The sequence below is a fragment of the Mus caroli genome, unplaced genomic scaffold (assembly GCF_978045245.1).
Source record: "Mus caroli unplaced genomic scaffold, Mus_caroli_1 scaffold_4, whole genome shotgun sequence".
Taxonomy (NCBI): domain Eukaryota; kingdom Metazoa; phylum Chordata; class Mammalia; order Rodentia; family Muridae; genus Mus; species Mus caroli.
Genome location: NW_028227259.1, coordinates 152,034,011 through 152,041,978, shown reverse-complemented (window position 1 = coordinate 152,041,978; position 7,968 = coordinate 152,034,011).

Genomic DNA, 7,968 nt, shown 5'->3' with positions numbered 1-7,968 from the left:
TCATGGTCATAATTCCAGGGTGACTGAACCCTCAGTCCTTGAACACCTAGTGAGGGCGCTGACCACAGCATCTCCTGCCGAGGCAACCGTCCAAGCCTAACAGTGCTTTTGTGTTACCTTAGGCGTGGGGTCAGGGGCAGACCTGTCATTTCTAGGAGGTGCTCCAAGGAGTTGTAGGCCCCCACTCTGGGAGGGCTGTGGACTGGTGGTGGCCTGCAGCAGCTTGGGAATGTGCCCTTTCCAGGACAGGAGCTTCCGGTCTTCACCCAGAACAGATGAGTCACTCTGAGGCACAGCGAGCAGAAGTCCACAAGCAGAGCACAGGCCGGTTGTACGAGCACAGGGAACTTAAGGATGCTGTCACCCGGGAGCCTCATCTTCCAGCCGCTGCTCCTGGCCATGGATCCCGGCACCTGGGAGTGGGTGGGGCTACCTTCTGGACATTTTATAAGCAGGCGAGATTGATGCTATGAATCTCTCTCTTATCAGCATGCAGAGAAGATAGCATCCAGTAAACTATGAATGGGTCATTTGAAAGCACCCGAGGGTGGGGGGTCTCCTTGTGAGAACTGGATAACGTAGTTGTGCTATTTCCTTAACTGTGAGGGAGTCCACTGCCCAGAGTTGTACGCAGTAAAACCCAAGGAACGAAACAAGCAGCTGCTGGTGGAAGTGGCTGAGAGAGTAGAAAGACAGAAAGACGGGAGGATTTTGAATCCAACTCCTCTTTAGGTTCACCTTGAAGCCTGGGACTCATGCTAGCCTGGTCCGAAAGCCCACTATAGAGCTCTTTTCAAAACCCAGGCTCCCCAGGCTACTGTCTTCCTTTATTTTTCTTACAGAAAATTCCAGGGGTTTATCAGGTTATGTTAAAAGTTGAAAGTGGGCAGGGGATGATGGCTCACCTTTAATCCCAACCTGCAGGAGACTGGCTGATTCTTACAGGTGGAGTCTTGGGATTGGACTAGAGCCGAAGTTCTCAGCCTGTGGGTCGTGACCCTTTCCCCGAGGTCATCCAAGACCGTTGGGAAACACAGATGTTTACATTACATTCATAACAGTAGCAGCATTACAGTTATAAAATAGCAGCACAAATAGTTTTATGGTGGGGGTCACTACAACATGAATTGCATCAAAGGGTTGCAGCATTAGGAAGCATGAGAACTCCTGGACTCGAGTTTTAGTGTGCCTGGCTTTAAATACATTGATTGACCCAATAATCCAAAAGATCGCCCTAGTCCCTTCTTCTAATGTATTTTCCAGTCTCTTATCTGTTTTCGAGATAAGGGACTTAACAGTTGCTGGTCGGTAATTAGCATCCGTCCTGACTTAGCTCTGGATATCAGTGATATTGCTAGGCAGTTAGTTACTGAGTAAACCTGAAATCCAGAGCTGAGGAGTTTCCCTCCACCTTGGTCCAGGTTTGGCTTTTGTTCTGTTCTTAAAGCTTTTTAATGAATATGAACGGCATTGCATGTAGCCGTTTATTATTTATGTCCATTTCTTTTTCATTTTTTTTTTATTTTATGGGTGTGTGTGTGTGTGTGTGTGTGTGTGTGTTTTGCCCACATGGATGTCTGTGCATCATAAGCATGTCTGGTTCCTGCAGAGTCCAGAAGAGGACAGCGGATCCCCTGGGTGCTCTGAATCAAACCCGGGTCCTCTTAACCACTGCGCCATCTCTGCAGCCCCTCTTCTCCTTTTCATTAAGCCCTTTTCTGATTAAATATCAACATAGAAGACACAGAACATTATATTGTTTGCGATATTTAATAGAAAAAAATTTTAAAGTTAGCAATCTACTCAGAGATTATTGCTATTAACACTGTTATATTAGTCTATGGGCTTTTCTGTTTGTTTTTTTTTAAGATTTATTTATTTTTATTTGTTTTATGTATGTATGTATATAAGAACTTACAAATATGTATATATGTGTGCAGTATGTATGTATGTGCACATATGTACCGGGTGCCCACGGAACCGGAAGACTGCATTGGGTTCACTAGACCTGGAGTTACAGTGGTTATGAGACTCTAGCCGATGCAAAGAGCCAAATCCAAGTCCTGTGCAGGAGAAGAAAATGCTCTGAACTGCTGAGCCATCTCTCCAGCCCCAACTTTACGAACGTTTCTACACATTCAGAGGTATCCTTATTCTAGCAAATTTAGGATATAGTGTGTACTTTTTTTTTTTTTTTTTTTTTTGTTTTTTGTTTTTTTCGAGACAGGGTTTCTCTGTATAGCCCTGGCTGTCCTGGAGCTCACTTTGTAGACCAGGCTGGCCTCGAACTCAGAAATCCACCTGCCTCCGCCTCCCGAGTGCTGGGATTAAAGGCGTGCGCCACCACGCCCGGCTAGTGTGTACTTTTTAGTTGACAGCTTTCCTCTACTTAACATCGTAACATGGAATTAATTTTCCTTGTAGTTAAACACCTTGTGACAATAAAGTGACCTTTCTAAACATAAAACTGTATGTATACACTATTCTTCCGTAGAGTATAGAGACGTGTGTATTTCTAAGACCATACTTGACTGCATTTAGATACTTTCAAAGTAGACAACTTCATGATTGATAATATCAATCTAATTAGTTTATGTGGGTCTGTGAATTCATATCATTTCCTCAGCAGGCCATGCCAGATAGCCGATGTATAATGATTTCAGTGCAGCTTGGTATGTTGTTCTTCTAGTTCTCAAATGTTTTCTAATTTGAGGGGTTTTAATTGTTTTTAATGCTGACCTAGTATATTTTATTTGTATGTGTATGTGTTTGAGTGCTGTGTAACATGTGCATGCAGTACCCTCAGAGGTCAGAAGAGGGTGTTGGATCCCCTGGAGTTGCAATCACAGACTGTTGTAAGCCACTCTATGTGCATGTGTCCTCCTACAGCTACAGAGACCAAAGGAGGAAAAGGAATAAGTGAGACCACGTAGAATGTGATGTGCTGCTTTTATGATAGGAAACAGCAAAAGGAGCTCAGAGCCTGTCTCTCTAAGGTGACATTGACGCTAATACCTAAAAAAGGTATGTTAGGTTTCATTGTGTCCCCTGGAGGCCCATGCTAGAACCCTCTCCAAGGCATGTGTAATGAATGTATCTGGAGATGGGGCCTGTACTGGTTACTTTGCTAACTAGTTGGTTAGTTTCAAGACCTAGAATCTGCGGAAGAGGGACCCTCAATTGGGAAAATACAGGCAAGCTTCGAGGACATTTTCTTTTTTCTTTTTTTTTTTTAAAGATTTATTTATTATATGTAAGTACACTGTAGCTGTCTTCAGACACTCCAGAAGAGGGCGCCAGATCTCGTTACGGATGGTTGTGAGCCACCATGTGGTTGCTGGGATTTGAACTCTGGACCTTCAGAAGAGCAGTCGGGTGCTCTTACCCACTGAGCCATCTCACCAGCCCTTGAGGACATTTTCTTGATTGAGGATTAATGTGAGAGAGCCCAGCTCGCTGTGGATGGTTCCATATCTGGGCGGGTGGTCCTGGATTGTATAATAAATCTGGCTGAGCAAGCCAAGGCGTGGCAGCCAGTAAGTAGTGTCCCTCCATGACTCCCGTTTCAGTCCCAGCCTCCAAGTTCCTGCCCTGCCCTCTCTCTCTAATGCACTGTCAGCCGTGATGCAAAATGAGCCCTCTCCTCCTCAAGGCGCTTGTGGTCATGGTGTTTATCACAGCAATGGAAAACGAACCAGGACATGGATTTCTAGGGGGCAATTAGGGTTAGGTGAGACAAAGAGACTGAAGACTCCGTCGTGACAATTAGTGACTTTACCAGAGGGAGATCCAAGGTAGCACACATCATCTTGTGTTTAACATGTTTAACACAGCTAACAAGCCTCGCCAGATGCCAAACATAGGCTTAAACTTCCCAGACCTAGAGCCATAAGCCAAGGCAATGGAGTGCGAATTCATATGGAAGGGAAGATGGGCTAGCCATCCTAATGTGAGAGGCAGTGCTGCAGGCTCCATGTGAAGAATGCAGAGTAGCCCGATTATTTGGGGGTTTGGGAGCCATGGCAAAGGAGGTGGGATTTAACTCTGAATTCCATGACAAACACTGAAGGACCATGCTCCCTTACTGCTTGGAAAATGGGTTAAAGGATTGCGGTTCTTAGATAGGAAAATGCATCAGTGGGTCCCAGGGGAAGCCTGGGACAAGGAGCCCGAGACAGAAGTGAATCATCTAAGACACACACACACACACACACACACACACACACACACACACACACGTAAATTCAGCTCAGCCTGCTAACCTTAAAGCCCCTCCCTCACGTAAACCCATTAAAGACTAGACCAGTGCCTTCAAGGACAAAATACTCTCTCCGAACAGTGGCCTCGTTGTTCTCTGTAAGTCGATCAAACAGTGATCAGGAGAGACTTAGTAGATTCAAACCCAGACTGAATGGAAAACCCACCATGAGGCAGAGATTCTTCTGGCCATTGCCTCTGCTGTGTAGATCACAATGAATTCACTAGACTAGACACACACAAGCCAATCAGGACTTCTCCTCTGCTTGGGACGGCCATTCACTCTTTCTCCAAGTGCTCCCTTCCTGGAGAGGTAACTCCCCCCCCCCCCCCCCGGAGTGGGGAGCATTGGGGGAGGGGCTTACTAGGTCTAAAGACTCACTCAGTCCTGCTTGCAAGGAGTCAGACTGCTGATCCTGGCTCCTAGCATCCCTTTGCTCTGGGGAAGTGAGAACAGGAAGTCCACCGCTCAGGTACGCTGCTGTCAAGAATCAGCAGCTTCAGCAGCCTCTGGTTTCTAGCTATGAGCCTGGTTCTGCTTTCTGTTGATCTGTACTTTTCTTAAGGGCCACAAGGTGCTCCAGTGGCATTCGTGGTCTCCTCACTGTACTCCTCCATGTGACAACATGGTCAGGTTGTCACAGGAATACCCCACTATGCTGGTACCAATGTGTCTTCGTCGGGGTTCCTATTCCTGCACAAAACATCATGACCAAAAAGCAAGTTGGGGAGGAAAGGGTTTATCCAGCTTACACTTCCACATTGCTGTTCATCACCAAAGGAAGTCAGTACTGGAACTCAAGCAGGCAGGTCAGGAAGCAGGAGCTGATGCAGAGGCCATGGGGGAATGTTATTTACTGGCTTGCTTCCCCTGGCTTGCTCAGCTTGCTTTCTTATAGAAACCAAGACCACCAGCCCAGGGATGGCACCACCCAGTTGCTAAGTAACTGTTGGGTGGAACCTAGGAGGAAGAACAGTGGTTTGAGGAGAGGGTATGGGCAGCCTATTCCAGACAGCCCAGTCACAGGCAGGAGTGAGGGTGGAACCATAGACTGCAGGAAGCAAGCTCTCAGAGGAAACTGCAAAGGGCCTCCCAGAGCTACAAGAAAGCCAGGTCTGGTCCTGAAATCTGAATGGAATCTTTTGATCAGTTTCTAAGCAATAGAGCTTAAGGAAGAGAAGTTAACAAATTTCTCAACTAGATAAACTCAGGTCTCTTTAGGCAAATCATTGACCGAGTCATATGTAGACCTTTGCTGTCTACAATCTGCATTCAAGACAGACCCATAGTACACTCTTATCGGCCCTGTGTTGGCCATGTAAGGCTTGGTGTAACTAGGCTTGGGTGGGGGTAGGGCAGGGTTTCTCTCATCACATCTTAGTCAATTTGATCAGAAATGAAAAGTCACATTCCTTCTGAAAACACAAGCTTTCGGTAGCCATGGTTTCTTTTGCTCTTTTCCTTTAGAACATGGCCCTATTCTGCACAGTATGTGTGCTTCTGTACTTAGCGTGTCTACTAAGAGGAGGACTCCACACTCCACCACACTCCACACCGTGAGAGCTTCTCCCGACTAGCATTGCATAACACCATCCCTCCTATCCTTAGGGTAGACATAGCGTTTGTATAATCAGCCCATTTTGGGGTTGTTGTTGTTAAATTATTCATTTGCATTTAATTTGTTTCTGTTTGGGGGCTTAGGGTGGAGTGCAGGCATGCCACAGCACATGTAGAAAGACTAGAAGACAGATTATAGGAGTCAGTTCTCTTTTTCCACCACCATGTGGGCTCCAGGATTTAAACTCAGGTCCTTAGGCTTGGCAGCAAGCACCTTCACCCGCTAAGCCATCTTGTCAACCATTTAGTCAAGTCTTCTCTCATATGTCTGACATATTAAAATAGTCATGGTAAATAAGACTCAATATGACAAAAAGGAGAATTCAGATATGGACCACTGACATTAAATGTCACTACTTGGTGACGATTAATAGTACACTCACTAAAATTAAAATTCCTAAGTCAGTGAACTAAAAATGTAGAATTTCACAATTATCCCTAAGGTTCTGCCCTGGAGATTTTACCTGTGGACCTGTGGATCTACTTTTTGCACTTAAGCATTTATTTGGTGGTGGTGGTGGTGGTGGTGGTTTTGCAACAAGGCCGGAGCTCAGGCTGGCTTGTGAGCCTTCTGGCTAACCACAGATGCCCTGACTTTCTTCTTCATGCAGAAAGGTGGGATAGCAGAACAGCATAGGAGAGCGGATGCTAATTTGGCCCTATAGGTGCATGCCTTTTAGCAACCTTTTGCTGCCTATTCATTTCCATGAGAAATATGGCCTGGAACATAGATGGCATCTCTCCTCTTTCTCCTCCTCCCTTTCCTCCTCCTCCTCCTCTTCCTCCTCCAGAGTACCTGATAGGTATGCACTTCTCCTCATGTTCTGAGTGACCTGTTCTAGCCAATGGCGTGTGAGAAGTGGCTTTTACCCTCTCTGGGGTAAACCTTTTAGAGCTGGTATCAGCTCCATCAAGTTCCCTTCCCTCTCCCCTTGTGGCAGTGATAGAGTTCAGATGGACACCTGTGTCCCTGAGTGAACACAACAGGAAGTGAAGTTTCCCGGGACCCAAGGTGGACATGCAGTGATGGTTACTGTCCCACTAGGAGTAGATCACTCTCTAGGATCTTAGTGATCTTGGCCTCCTCCTGGATTTTTATTTGAAAAGACAAACCTCTGAACTGCACACATCACTCCTTGTGGTTAATTAAGATCGTTAATAAGTGGGGAAATGACTCAGCGATTAAGGGCACTAACTGCTCTTTCAGAGATCCTGAGTTTAATTCCCAGCACCCACATGGTGGCTCCCAACCATCTGTGATGGGATCTGATGCCCTCTTCTGGTGTGTCTGAAGACAGTGACAGTGTACTTATATACATAAAATAAAAATAAATAAATAAGAAGGAAGACGAGGAGGGAGGAGGAGGAGGAGGGGGAGGAGGGGGAGGAAGGGGAGGGGGAGAAGGAGAAGAAGAAGAAGAGGAAGAAGAAGAAGAGGAAGAAGAGGAAAAAGAGGAAGAGGAGCCGGGTGTGGTGGCGCATGCCTTTAATCCCAGCACTCGGGAGGCAGAGGCAGGCGGATTTCTGAGTTCGAGGCCAGCCTGGTCTACAAAGTGAGTTCCAGGACAGACAGAGTTATACAGAGAAACCCTGTCTTGAAAAACCAAAAAAAAAAAAAAAAAAAGAGGAAGAAGAAGGAGGAGGAGGAGGAAGAAGAAGAAGAGGAGAAAGAGGAGGAGGAAGAGGAGGAGGAGGAGGAAGAAGAAGAAGAAGAAGAGGAGGAAGAAGAAGAAGAAGAAGAAGAAGAAGAAGAAGAAGAAGAAGAAGAAGAAGAAGAAGAAGAAGAAGAAGAAGAAGAAGAAGAAGGAAGAAAGATTGTCAACAAGAGGTTGGAAATCCACCAAACTCTGTAGATCAGCTAGCAGCAATGTTTGTTATTTTAGGCATATGACGATTATACAGCGCTGTGAAACCGTCAAGAGTGCGATGTTGAGTTACTTCCTCAGTTCTCTCTGTGGTTATCTAGAGTCAACAGATCACCCTCTCTCCAGTATAGAATATCCTTTCCTGCTAGTCAGCTCCTTTACCCGCCCTTCCCCCTCTGAAGCTGTTCCCGATCTGCCTCGAGAGTGGGTGGTTCAGCGGTTAAGTGG